At 44.2% G+C, this 15,163-nt stretch overlaps 1 protein-coding gene across 1 annotated transcript in view; it reads left to right on the top strand.

Annotated features, from left to right (window-relative positions):
* Positions 1-4,689: 4,689 nt before the first annotated feature.
* The window catches only part of LOC120921611 (EF-hand calcium-binding domain-containing protein 6-like), a 164,748-nt gene continuing 154,274 nt past the window's right edge, over positions 4,690-15,163 (top strand). Inside the window, exon 1 of the mRNA XM_040334121.1 lies at positions 4,690-4,870. The gene's annotated coding sequence lies outside the window, so the exon portion shown is untranslated. The remainder of the gene's footprint in view (positions 4,871-15,163) is intronic.

The raw sequence follows: 15,163 nt of genomic DNA, 5'->3' as shown, positions 1-15,163 counted from the left end.
GCAATAATTATGAACATGCGTTTAACAGCGTCTCGCGTGCATGGGGCCTTACTATTGCATTTGCCTAAGGGTGTCCTGTGCCCTAACCCTCTCTCCCACCATTCCTGTTATGAGAAATAAAACTCTCTCTTTGCTAATTTTTACAAAAGTGACTGGCGCCCAATCTTTTCACCGTGCACCACACCCACTATGCCTAGTAACCTGCACCCTGAGGAGGAATGTCAGTTCTCTCTGGCTCTTGGAGTCACCATCAGGCCCTTTGGAAGTCAGCAAGACCACTACATGACTAATCTACTAGATGTGTACATACATGGTACATCCGTATAGTCACCTTACAATTACTATATAATTATAGCAGAGGCTTTCTGTCCTTGTGTTCATTTATAGCCAGATTCAGGTATGGCGGCGCATCTTTCAGGCGGCGTAGCGTATAGTATTTACGCTACGCCGCCGTAAGTCAGAGAGGCAAGTGCTGTATTCACAAAGCACTTGCCTCTTAAGTTATGGCGGTCTAGCGTAAATGGGGCCGGCATAAGCGCGCCTAATTCAAAGGAGGATGAGGGGGGAGTGTTTTATGTAAATGGGTGGTGACCCGACGTGCGCCGTCCGTGTACATATCCCAGTGTGCATTGCTCCAAAGTACGCCGCAAGGACGTATTGGTTTCGACGTGAACGTAAATTACGTCCAGCCCCATTCACGGACGACTTACGCAAACGACGTAAAAATTTCAAATTTTGACGCGGGAACGACGGCCATACTTAACATTGACTAGGCCAGCTATTTGTTTGACTAACTTTACGCCGGAAAAAGCCATATGTAAAAAAAATGCACCGGGCGCACGTACGTTTCTGAATCGGCGTATCTAGTCATTTGCATATTCTATGCCGAACTCAACGGAAGCGCCACCTAGCGGCCAGCCTAAATATTGCACCCTAAGATACGACGGCGTAGGAGACTTACGCCGCTCGTATCTTAGCCTAATTTAAGCATATCTGGTTTCCAGAATATGCTTAAATTTAGGGCGGCGTAGATTCAGAGTTACGTCGGCGTATCTACTGATACGCCGGCGTAAAGCAACCTGAATCTGGCTATTAGTCTCCATATAGATTGTATATACAGTATGTGCTTTTATACCCCTACCTGTCTGATTAATACTTGAATCCCGGCTGGAAAAATGCTTTTAATACTGTATATTGACCTAGTAATAACCAAGGCCATCAACAGAGTTTTATCTCCAGGTAACAATAGACATGTCTGACTCTGGCTGGAAATACATAAACTTGCTAACTGTATCTTGAAATGTCAATATTCTTCAGAGACGCGATCAATAAATGGAAGTGTCAGGCCTCGGTCACATAAAGTAAACTCTGAATGACATAAACACACATGAAGCACATGGATTCTTCTGTAAATGAATCCACATGCTACCAACTAATGTTGAGTGTCAGTGTCGGTTCTACAAAGTGTACAAATATTATTTTATCATGAGTGCACTTTCACAATGTGTGTCAACTCTGGTGTTTGCATGCATCACAGGACTAAAGGCAAAACTTTTATTTTCATTTTATATATAGTAAGAAAGGCTTATAAGCCTGAAGGTTTTTATGTTTTGCCATCTGTGTCCCATTGGGGGGATTTTCCTTCTATTGATGTGCCATAGCCAAAACAGGAAGTGAGAGGAAATCCCAGGTTGTCACTGTGTCACCAGAACAGGTGTCCCCATCAAAAGATTTGCCTTCTACTCCTGTTCTGGTGACAACCCAAAATTTAGGATTTTCTTTCTCTCTGTGATAACAGTAAAGAGGACAAATATAGAGGGTGAAACTCCCTTATGGGGACAGCAATAAAAACCTGACTACTCGTTAGTGGAGTCAAAATGTACATTTGTTTTCAACCAGATGAAAATCTAAAGGATCAGGATGGGGAAAAAAAATCTGAAATGAACAAATTTCTAACAGCGTATGTGGTTTTTGTTCATAAAAAGTCATTTATTACAAAATGGAAGCAAACTAAATTTTGAACTACTTTTGAATGACACCCATCAAGTTATTAAATGTCCTGCGAAATTTTGTACAAATGTTCTTACAATAATATGTTTGAAAATCTACTAGTGTATGGCCAGTATATAGCCATACGCATCCAGGTTTCTCTTTCAGCCTGTGTGCTGAACAACAGACATCTAATAGATACCTCTATCCATACTAAACAGCCTGGATGGCAGACTCTCCCCTGCCTCCTATTGCATGCTGTCAGCTGTTACCCATGGCTGTCAGAATACCTGAAGAGTGACTGCATCTGATTGGATGACATTTTCTACCCAGCTTCTTCGACAAAAGTTGATTGAAAAGCAGCTGCGGCTGGTGCTCAAAAGTTTTGGGGGGGTGCAAACAAACTGAAAAAAAAAAAATCAATTGCCGCCACTGTGCCCATTAAACGCAGCCACTGTGCCCATCAAACGCCTCCAGTTTGCCCCCAAATGCAGCCAGTTTGCCCCCCCAAATGCAGCCAGTTTGCCCCCTCAAATGCAGCCAGTTTGTCCCCCCAATTGCAGCCAGTTTGTCCCCCCAATTGCAGCCAGTTTGTCCCCCCAACTGCAGCCAGTTTGTCCCCCCAAATTCAGCCAGTTTGTGCCCCCAAATGCAGCCAGTTTGTGCCCTCAAATGCAGCCAGTTTGTGCCCTCAAATGCAGCCAGTTTGTGCCCCCAACTGCAACCAGTTTGTGCCCCCAAATGCAGCCAGTTTGTGCCCTCAAATGCAGCCAGTTTGTCCCCCCAAATGCAGCCAGTTTGTGCCCCCAAATGCAGCCAGTTTGTTCCCCCAAATGCAGCCAGTTTGTGCCCTCAAATGCAGCCAGTTTGTGCCCTCAAATGCAGCCAGTTTGTGCCCCCAACTGCAACCAGTTTGTCCCCCCAAATGCAGCCAGTTTGTGCCCCCAAATGCAGCCAGTTTGTGCCCTCAAATGCAGCCAGTTTGTGCCCCCAACTGCAACCAGTTTGTCCCCCCAAATGCAGCCAGTTTGTGCCCCCAAATGCAGCCAGTTTGTGCCCCCAAATGCAGCCAGTTTGTGCCCCCAAATGCAGCCAGTTTGTGCCCCCAAATGCAGCCAGTTTGCCCCCAGCCCGACACTTACCTTCCATGGGTCAGCGCACTCCTGCACCCACTATGGACGCACCGCCACTGTTGAAAAGTCAACTTTTGTTAAGTCATGTGATGCTGAATCAGCCAGAATTGGAGTCATGTATGGCAAACTTTAAAGGGGTTGTAAAGGTTTGTTTTTTTATTTTCTTAATAGGTTCCTTTAGGATAGTGCATTGTTGGTTCACCTACCTTTTACTTCGATTTCCCTTCTAAATGTTTTTTTTTTTTGTATGAATTACTCACTTCCTGTTCCTCCTCAGTAAGCTTGCCACCATCATCTGAGATGTTCTGGCTGGGGCTTAGTCAGCGTGCTCGCCCCCTCCCTTGGGACTACATCCCTGCCGGGAGATGCTGTGAACGTTCAGGTAAGGTAAGTGAACCAACAATGCACTAGCTTAAAGGAACCTATTTAGAAAATAAAAACAAACCTTTACAACCCCTTTAAATATCAGTGAGGTGGAAAAAAAACACCTCTTATTGATAGAAAAAATAATAATCACTTGAAGGGTGTCTGGGTTGCGTTTTTTAATGTGCCTCCAATACACGTTAAACACGTCAAAATGGTTCCCATTAGCAGCCCTGTACACCGATGGATTTTTTCGTGAGATATCCGATGAAGCTGACTTTCATTAGTCTTGCCTACACACCATCGGTCAAAAATCCAAACGCGGTGACGTAAAACACTACGACGTGCTGAGAAAAACGAAGTTCAATGCTTCCGAGTATGCGTCGACTTCATTCTGAGCATGTGTGGATTTTTGATGGACTTCCACACACACGTCCTTTTTTTTCTATGGGCTCTTTCACACGGAGCGGATCCGTATTGATCCGCCCCGTGTGTGTCCGTCGGCTCAGCGGGGATCATCCGTAAATCCCTGCTGAGCTGTCGGCGGACAGGGCGGTCCCTGCACACTGTGCAGAGACCGCCCTGTCTTTCCTCCGCTCTCCCCTATGGGGAATCGGATGAATACGGACCGTGTGTCCGTATTCATCCGATCCGTTCCGTCAGATGGAAGAAAAATAGGGTTTTCTTCTGTCCGCAAAAGCGGATCTTTGCGGAGGCGGATCGTTACGGACGTTAGCGGATGCATCAAAAACGGACTTGTAAAAAACGGTCCGTTCGTCCGCCCGTGTGAAAGGTTTTTAATCCATAGGAAAATTTTAAAACATGTTCTATTTTTTTTCACCGACGGAAAACAAACCGATGGGGCCCACACACGATCGGTTTGTCCGATGAAAACGGTCCATCGGTCTGTTATTATCGGACAAGCCCATCGTGTGTACGCGGCTTTAGCCTTAGGCTTTGCACAATTACAAGAAGATGCAAGATTACAAGAACAATAGAAATGTTTCTGATTTTTTCCCTGTATTCTAATGTAAACTCCTCCAGGAAATCATGTTATTCAGCGATGTTAGATGTGCATTTCACTTTAGGTAGCCTGTTTCTGTTGTAGTGATGAGGGGAAAGGTGTGGCTGTCACAATTCATGAGCCTCCTGAAAGGACGGGGCTTGGTCTCGGCACTGATTGACATCTAGGCCTCCCAGAGCTGGCCACAGCCTCCCATCACAATACACTGGCAGGAGATTTTAGAACTCTCTCTGTTGCCTTTGACAACCTGTCTCTGTACAATTAAGAAGGACAACAGAACAACAAACACGGAGAGCACTACAAAGCTAGGAAGCCTGGATCATAAGGATCTAAAGAGGGAAACTGCACATTCGCACTCGCAGTGAGTTTTCTACAAAATGTGTTAACTTGACGCGTTAAAGAAATGAGGGAGAAAGTTTGGATGGGGCACAGCAGTGGGACTGAGGCAGGCCCTGTCACTGAGTGGGCTGAATTTAAATGCACAGTACAAAGGGGGCTTTAATTGCATGAATAGCGGGGATGCTTTGGTGGATTAAAAGACTATTAACTTTGTGATAATTAGCCAAGGGCTTCAGAAAAACTATTAACAAATTCTGAACTTTGATTATAATTTTCAAGAACATTTCTGGGATAGATTTTGAAGGGAAAACGTAAAATGTATTATATATACCGTCAGGGGGGCTATAATTTAATATGCTGTCATTTTTTTCACCAAGTTCTTCAGATGTGGGAAAAAGACAAAGCGTCACCCCACATTAGCTCAGCAATCAGCTCATCAACAATCAGCAATTTAAATAACCCCATGTGCGTTCTTTTTTGTTTTTATGTGCAGTGCTTACACCGCCGTTCACTTAAATGGGGTTGTAAAGGTTCATTTTTTATTTTGTAAATAGGTTAGTTTAACCACTTAAGACCCGGACCAATATGCAGGTAAAGGACCAGGCCACTTTTTGCGATTCAGCACTGCGTTCCTTTAACTGACAATTGCGTGAACATGCGACCTGGCTCCCAAACAAAATTGGCGTCCTTTTTTCCCCACAAATAGAGCTTTCTTTTGGTGGTATTTGATCACCTCTGCGGTTTTTATTTTTTGCGCTATAAACAAAAATAGAGCGACAATTTTGAAAAAAAAACAATATTTTTTACTTTTTGCTATAATAAATATCCCCCAAAAATATATAAAAAAACGTTTTTTTTCCTCAGTTTAGGCCGATACGTATTCTTCTACGTATTTTTGGTAAAAAAAATCACAATGAGTGTTTATCGATTGTTTTGCGCAAAATTTATAGCATTTACAAAAAAGGGGATAGTTTTATTGTATTTTTATTAATATTTTTTTTTTACTACCGTGTTTCCCCGAAAATAAGACCAACCCCGAAAATAAGACCTAGCGTTATTTTCCAGGAGGGCTGCAATATAAGCCCTACCCTGAAAATAAGCCCTAGTTTAAAATGTTTGTAACATCCTATAATCCACTCTATTACAGTAGTATATAATGTACAATGTGTGTGTGTTTCTGTAATATAATTGCAGGGAAGAGAGCTCTGGCGGGTCACAGAAGCACTGAACGAAGGTATTTGGCACAATTATATTACAGAAACACACACATTATACATTATATACTACTGTAATAGAGTGGATTATAGGATTTTACAAGCATTTTAACTCCGTTTACACTGGGGATTCCTGTCAGGCAAGGAGAGAGAGGGGGAGAAAAGACAGCACATTACATGGTAAGACCTACCCTTAAAATAAGCCCTACTGTGTCTTTTGTTGCCAAAATTAATATAAGACCCGGCCTTATTTTCGGGGAAACACGGTACTTATGGCGGCGATCAGCGATTTTTTTCGTGACTGCAACATTATGGCGGACACATCAGACAATTTTGACACATTTTTGGGACCATTGTCATTTTCACAGCAAAAAACGCTATAAAAATGCATGGTTTACTGCGAAAATGACAATTGCAGTTTGGGAGTTAACCACTAGGGGGCGCTGAAGGGGTTAAGTGTGACCTCATATGTGTTTCTAACTGTTGGGGGGCGGGGCTGGACCTGTGACGTCATTGATCGCCTTTCCCTATATCCGGGAACAGACGATCAATGACAGCGCCACTGTGAAGAAAGGGGAAGGTGTCTTTATACACAGCTCTCCCCGTTCTTCAGCTCCAGGGACCGATCGCGGGACTCCGGCGGCGATCGGGTCCCGCGGCCGCGGTCACGGAGCTTCGGACCGGGTCGTGGTCGCGCGCCGCGGGCGTGCACCCGCAACCCACGGCTGGGCATTAAACATGTGCCCAGCCGTGCCATTCTGCCGACGTATATAGGCGTTAGGCGGTCCTTAAGTGATTAAGCTAGTGCATTGTTGGTTCACTCACCTTTTCCTTCGATTTCCCTTCTAAATGTTTTTTTTCTTTGTCTGAATTTCTCACTTCCTGTTCCTCCTCAGTAAGCTTGCTCCCATCATCCATGGGGGTTAGTCAGCCAGAACAGCTTACTGAGGAGGAACAGGAAGTGATAAATTCAGACAAAGAAAAAAAACATAAGGGAAATCGAAGGAAAAGATAAGTGAACCAACAATGCACTAGCTTTTCATAGCTTACACGAAAAATATACTTTTTGTATATGGTTTCTTAGTGAACATACACAAAGCACACCTGCTGTTCCAGTATTTCAACAACATATGCTTGAATAATGTAGAACAATTAACAATTGATCCATTATGTGAATGGTCACAGGTAATCTACAGTGCTTGGTAATGTTGAGTACTTTGTGTGGTCTGGATTGTACGCTTATTATTGCTGTATGCTTAGCTTATCAATCAACATATACCTTCTATGTTTGCCAAGAATATATTCAGGTGGAAGCTCACAGGTGTGCAGCTCTGATTCCTGCCAAGCTCCCCAGACCCTCAGATCAGAGTACGAAGCCAAACAGACCGGTTGAAATATCTAAAGCCTCGTACACACGATCTGACTTTTCTGTGGATTTTTGTCCAAATGGGTGTTGGCCGTGAACTTGGTATGCATACAGAACTTTTTCAGCCAACATTCACCAAACCACGTGGTTTTTAAGCTCTTTACCGCCACCCTTTGGGCAACTTCTGCTATTGTTGTCTGATTGTTAGCATTGGTTCTGAGCATGCTCGTTTGAACTTTGTATTTTAGTCTGATGGACTTGTGTACACACGATCGGATGATTCTCCATCGGACATTTGTTGTCGAAAAGTTTGAAAGCATTCACAGCGAACATTTGTTCATTGAAAAAACGAAAACAATTGTCCGATGGAGCATACAGACGGTCGGATTGTCCGATAAAACACGTCCGTCGGACCGCTGTTGTCAAAAAGTTAGATCGTGTGTATGGGCCTTTAGTCTACTGGACTAGGTTTTACATTGACAACAGCAACGATATTCTCCTGCGCATTGGTGTGGTGGTGCAAATTAGAAGAGGACTTAGCGGTCGCAGGTGGATATTAATGCACAGCCTTCCTGCCCTCTTGGACTGGGGTTGTCCTCAGAACACTGTGGAAAATAGATAAAAACAGAGGGAGCACTGGCCTAGTGCAATATCCAACATAGATTTATTGAAGGTAAATAAAATGAAATATAACTAATCACAAGTGTAGGTAGTAAACTCACTCATCGAGCCGCTGCAAGTTGCTACAATCTACCAACTTTACCAAAGCCTCTAGCTCAGGGATATGCAATTAGCGGACCTCCAGCTGTTGCAGAACTACAATTCCCATGAGGCATAGCAAGACTCTGACAGCCACAAGCATGACACTCAGAGGCAGAGGCATGATGGGACTTGTAGTTTTGCAACAGCTGGAGGTCCGCTAATTGCATATCCCTGCGTCTAGCTCAAGGAGGACCTCACCAGGGTCCTTGTCAGCTGATGCGTTTTGAAGGTTACCCTTCATCAGAGCCAAATAACAACTGATTCAATAGATTTAGCTTATATCTACACTTTCAATCTACAGTGGGGATCGAAAGTTTGGGCACCCCAGGTCAAAATTTGTATTAATGTGCATAACGAAGCCAGGGAAAGATGGAAAAATCTCCAAAAGGCATCAAATTACAGATTAGACATTCTTATAATATGTCAAAAAAAGTTAGATTTTATTTCCATCATTTACACTTTCAAAATTACAGAAAACAAAAAAAAAAAGCATCTGCAAAAGTTTGGGTACCCTGCAGAGTTAATATCTTGTACTCCCCCCTTTGGCAAGTATCACAGCTTGTAAACGCTTTTTGTAGCCAGCCAAGAGTCTTTCAATTCTTGTTTGAGGTATCTTTGCCCATTCTTCCTTACAAAAGTCTTCCAGTTCTTTGAGATTTCTGAGCTGTCTGTCACGCACTGCTCTTTTAAGGTCTATCCATAGATTTTCAATTATGTTGAGGTCAGGAGATTGTGAAGGCCATGGCAAAACCTTCAGTTTACGCCTCTTGATGTAATCCCACGTGTATTTTGAGGTGTGTTTAGGATCATTATCCATTTGTAGAAGCTATCCTCTCTTTAACTTCAGCTTTTTCACAGATGGCATCAAGTTACCATCCAAAATTTGCTGAAATTTTATTGAATCCTTTTTTCCTTCTACTCGTGAAATGTTCCCTGTGTCACTGGCTGCAATACAACCCCAAAGCATGATTGGTCCACCCCCATGATTAATAGTCGGACAAAGGTTCTTTTCATTAAATTCTGTGCCCTTTCTTCTCCTAACGTACCTTTGCTCATTCCGGCCAAAAAGTTATATTTTAACCTCATCGGTCCACAGAACTTGTTTCCAAAATGCACCAGGCTTGTCTAGATGTTCATTTGCAAAGTTTAAACGCTGATTTTTGTGGTGAGGACGTAGAAGAGCTTTTCTTCTGATGACTCTTCCATGAAGATCATATTTGTACAAGTATCTCTTTATAGTGGAATAGTGTACCACAACTCCAGTGTCTGCCAGATCTTTCTGGAGGGATCGTGCAGTCAAACGTGGGTTTTGAATTGCTTTTCTCACAATCCTGCGAGCTGTTCTGTCTGATATTTTTCTTGGTCTTCCAGATCTTGCTTTAACTTTCACTGTTCCTGATGACTGACATTTCTTAATTACATTCCGAACAGAGGATATTGACATCTGAAAATGCTTTGCTATCTTCTTATAGCCTTCTCCAGCTTTGTGAGCGTCAACTATTTTCAGTTTCAGTTTTCTAGACAACTGCTTAGAAGAACCCATGGTGCTGATTGTTGGGGCAAGATCAGATGAGTCTGGGCATTTAAAACCTTTGAGATTGACATCACCTGGTCTTCCCAGATGATGATTGAGAACAATCCATGACACTGGCAGGTCTCAGCTTTGCAAAGGGGGCAGTGCATGCTATAAATTCTGCAGGGTGCCCAAACTTTTGCAGACACCATTTTTTTGTTTTCTGTAATTTTGAAAGTGTAAATGATGGAAATAAAATCTAACTTTTTTTGACATATAAGAATGTCTAATCTGTAATTTGATGTCTTTTGGAGATTTTTCCATCTTTCCTTAGCTTCGTTATGCACATTAATACAAATTTTTACTTGGGGTGCCCAAACTTTCGATCCCCACTGTAATTGCTGACCCTCCCACACCCTCCCATATTAAACTCTTCCCCCCTTTTTAATATGGGAGGAATCTTTGGTTCTCATGTTGTGGGAGGGTCAGCAATTACAGTAATACCTTGGTTTATGAGTAACGCGGTATACGAGCATTTTGAAAGATGAGCAGCATTTAAAAAAATAAATTGCCTTGATATACGAGCAGTAGTCTTACTGTAAAAACAAAAGAAATGCACTCACAATGTTAAGGAGTCTGGTGTTCATCCATGTAAAGCGGCTGTGTATATGTAAAGCTGTCGCAGACACCCAGAGACACTCCCAGCTGGGTGGGACTGGCGTAACGTGCATTCGGAGCACACGGAAGTGATGTCAACAGTTCCAGAGTGTCTCTCCGAGTTCTCCAGGAAGCGCTGGGAGCCACCATCACCACGGATCTCTAGCCACATATAGTGCTGTATACTGCACACTAGCGGCTTTACTATACATATGCACAGCATTTTTACGTGGATGAGCTAGACTCCTTAATATTGTGAGTGCATTTTTTTTACATTAAAACTGCGATTCTTCTTCTTTTTTTTTTTTCAACACAGAAGTACAGTACAGTATTCCTACTACAGTACTGCACAGTATTAATATGAACTTTTTCTCATATTTTGATCATTTTTATATGAATAAATGGTTGTGGCACGAATTATCTGAGTTTCCATTACATTATTTCTTATGGGAAAATTTGCTTTAATATAAGAGTGCTTTGGATTACAAGCATGCTTCTGGAACGAATTATGCTTGCAAACCAAGGTATTACTCTAGATTGAAAGTGTATATATAGGCTGTATGATCAGATGTTATTCGGCTCTGATGAAGACGGGTCACCTTCAAAACGTGTCAGCTGGCAGGGACCCTGGTGAGGTCCTAGTTGAGCTAGAGGCTTTGGCAAAGTTGGGAGATTTAGCAACTTGCAGTGTTTACTACCTACACCTGTGGGTAGTTATATTTTATTTTATTTATCTTCAATAAATCTATGTTTGGATAATGCAGGTTTGACATTGCACTGGCATGAATATTATATGCCACATTTGACATTGGTCTAACTGATGATTTCCATTTCCACCAGAGAGACGTTTGGACCATGGGCAGAACAGCACCTGCATAATGTGTGAGCTTGCTACTCTTCTGCATCCTGCATGTGTCAATATATATGTAATCTCACCCATTAAATTCTTATGCCACTGAACTTAAAGTGAAGTAAAGCGGAGTTCCACCCAAAAATTAAATTTCTGCTTTTCCGGTGTCACATTTGGCACCTTAGGGGGGAGAGGGGAGCAGATACCCGTCTAACACAGGTATATGCTCCTACTTCCGGTGATAGGTGGCCATGTCTTCCATCCCCCCGTCTTCTGTGAGACACACAGGTCCCAGAAGTCAGGGACCAGTAAGGACACACAGTGCGACTCTCGTATGTGCTGTAGGGAACCAGGCTGTGAAGCCGAAAGGCTTCACTTCCTGATTCCCTTACTGAAGATGGCAGGGCCTCCACCTGGGAGCCGAGGGACAGATTGGCTTCGGTTGAGGACATCGCAGGCACCCTGGACATATTTTAAAAATCAGCAGCTGCAGCATTTGACTTAAATTTTGTTTTTGAATAGGGACTAAACGTGTTGTGCAGCATAATTTAGATTGTGCTCTGTAGTCCAATAGGCCCAATGCTCTTGGGAACAGGAAGAAAGGGGAAAAAAATAAGAAACAACATAAAATAAACTATTTTCAATTCAGCAACCTGTAGAACTGGTGGAGAGTTCTCCCCCTAACATCTCTTTATTGTATATTCAGCATAACTGCATGGTGTGGCCCATCCTCAAATTGACTGATGAGTTGCTCCCTGCCTTAGGCAGCAGTTCAGTTTTTAAAGTAGGTTGTTTGATGATGGCCAGCATGCTGTTGTATTGGTCACAACACAAAAGCTTAGGATGCCCAATAGTTTAACTTGTGGAAATCAGGTTTGGGCATTTGCACCATGTGTCCATCTGGACCCCAGATGTTTATTGATCACTCCTGGGCCCTGCGACCAGATTTCTGGATGATGACTCTGTCTATGTATATGAATCTCCCCAGGCTCCAGCTATTCCTAATGTCCATGAACCTCTGCCAGACCGTAGTGGAGTTGTGGTTCCTGTAAAAATTAGAAACACAAAAGAAATCCCATATTTCTTCATCACACCAGTCTTGAAATTTCCAGTAAATCTCCCCCACCAGTTCAACTGGAGCGTAAAGAATATTCATACCTGTATTCTAGAACTACCTGATTGTGAACAATACTCTGTAGCCTAGAGAATCTGGGCAGCTTAGTTTTGTCCCCTCTCACTTGAGGGACATATGGATTCTCAGAATTCTTCGAAAAATTCCTTAAGACCTCTTTCTCAGCCAAGGCCCTTGCAGAGTGGGGAGGCCTCTGCCTCACATTCCCCATACACTCGTTTTAGGTGCAGTCCTTCAGGGCCCTGTAATGATGAACCATCCGAGTCCTGCTCTGCCAGGTCACTTGTGAGGGTGGGTTTTGCCTCCCTTCTCTCATTACTGCCCCCCCCCAAAACCATTCAGTCTGAGACCCCTAGGAAGATCTCATTAAGTCATCCCATCTTCACTAGGCTCTTGGACAAGTTTTGGGGACCCAAGGTCAGACTTTTTCCCCTTCTTCCCAAGCAGGCTCGCCTTTCTCCTTGGGAGCTTTCTTCCTTCTCTCCCTCGTATGACACTGGAATCACTGTTGCTGCTGGCTTTTTATAAGTTTTGTCAGAGTCTCACTTTTGTCAGTGGGTGCAGATACCTTCAGCTCTCTCCAGATTGCTCCTTGCCCATGGCCACAGGTGTAACTCCCTGACTTCAGTTCCGGCCCTGATGTCAGGTTGGCTCTCTCCTGCTGCACAGTGTTAAAGTTGTTCAATGCGGCACAATGCACTCCAGCTGGCTGTCCATAATTCCAATATCCAGCAGTATCTAGTGCTCCAGTCAACAGCATAGGTGGTGGGCGGCAAAGCACTTGGCAGTAAATCCAGAAGGTGTTCACCACAATAGTACCCATATGCCTTGACCAACGCTGTTGACTTTATCAAACAAATTAATTCTCTGTTTGTAGACTTCCTCTGGGCCCATAGGATACCCAGACTTCAACAATGCCTCCTAACATTACCTAACTTTCATGGTGGCATTGCAGTACTTGATACAGATATACTACCAGCAAGCAGCCTACCTGGGGAGACTCCTTGCTTGGTGCAGACACTCTGACGTTAAGCCATGGCGGCAGATTCAACAGTCGCAGAGCGACGTCCCCTACGACCAGCGGCTTTATGCTTTGGGGATCTCCCCTCCACCCATAAAATGCACACCAACGGTACTTCATAAAGATTTCCCCTCTGTGTCTGACAAATGTTGGAGATGCCAGGAGGATAGAGGGACTTACAACTATTGATCATGCCCAAAACTGGACCACTTCTGGGTAGAAGTGTAAAAAATCTTGCAAAAACTTCCTCATTGTAATCTCCCGGGGAACCGGCCGAAAAATTTGTGCTATGGCATCTGCCACCAAATCGAGCATTGATCCGAGATGGAAAGACCCACACCCCCCCTCTATTTCACTGTGGCTCATGAAAGTCGAAGAATTGAACAAGGTGGTAGACCTGGTACTATATGCTCAAAACAAACATGAGACCTATTCTAAAACCTGGATCTACTGGAACATGTTCACATTCTTTGACGAGGGCATAGCCTTTTTTGGATCCTGCACTCGATAATCCAATACAGTAAAACCTTGTGTAGCGCCTGTGTACTTATCAGTACAGGTGCTATGTTAAATTTAGTGGGATGAGAGACTTACTTGCTCTCATCCATGTTGATTCATTTAAATTTTGTCTGTCGCCAGCCCTGAACTGTCCTGTGGGTCATTCTGTGCTTCAGAGATGCCGTTTCATCTCTGGATGGCAGGTGGCACCAGAGGGGTTCGGGCGGAGCCGCTTCTCCCCAGCAGTCAATTAGAGGAGTTTTCCCTCACGGAGCATGCTGAGGAGGGGTATTTCTGTGGCGGAGGCCATTGCTCGGGGTTCTTCGCGGGTTCCTGGTTCCAGGTGCGGCACCCACCTATAGGGTGTGCGCACATCACGGGCCCCGGCGATATGGCCTACCAGGCCGGGGCGCATGTGCTACGTGGAGTTCCTGACTCTGGGCCCTCATGGCCCGGAGCAACTGATGCTGCAAAGGGACCCCAGTGATTGACTGGGTTCCCCATCCCTCACCAAGAAGATCCCAAGCGAGTTGTGCTGTTCGATAGGGAGTCGGTCTGAGGTGAACCCGGAGGCAGGTGATCCAACAGGGCTTAGACGAACCATTGGGGATCTGAGTGGCCGGACACTGACAGGTTGTATGCTGCAAACTGTCAGTCGGTGACTCAAGGACAAGAAGTCCACCAGAGGGAGATTCAGGCTGATCATCAACGGGGAGGATTCGCTCTACCATTCACACTCTTGATGCACTGGGCCTGTGGCAGGGGTCCCTTACCAATTCTAAAATCCAATCGAGCCGGGTCTGTGGCAGAGACCCGTTTCTCCCCAGAAAGCTCTAAGTGACGCTCTGGCTGGCAGGCATGTGAGAGGGGTCTGTCCAGGGGCACTTTACCCACTCCGGCTGGAGTGGAAACGTGACAAGTGAAATTGGAGGCAGGAGGCAGGACTGCTTCTTCTATCCATAGCCTGAATCTGCAAAGTTTATTCTCCTTTCGCCAACCTGTACTATCTACCTCAAGTTGACTGTTGGTCATGTTGGACCAGAAATAAAGCATTGAAAACGTCAACCAACAGTTTGGACATTCCGTTACTGCTCTCACCACCATCACTACTCCTAGACACATCATGGAGGTAACTTAAATACGCCGATCCCAAATCTAACCAGCGCTACACTTGGATTGCAAGCATAATTCGTTCCGGAAACATGCTTGTAATCCAAAGCGAATTTTCCCATAAGAAATAGTGGAAACTCAGATGATTCGTTCCACAACCATTTATTCATTCATTCATTAAGGCCTTCAGTT

Source organism: Rana temporaria, chromosome 1, assembly GCF_905171775.1.
Source record: "Rana temporaria chromosome 1, aRanTem1.1, whole genome shotgun sequence".
NCBI lineage: Eukaryota > Metazoa > Chordata > Amphibia > Anura > Ranidae > Rana > Rana temporaria.
The sequence above is the reverse complement of the archived record's forward strand: the minus strand, read 5'-3'. Positions and strand labels throughout refer to the sequence as shown.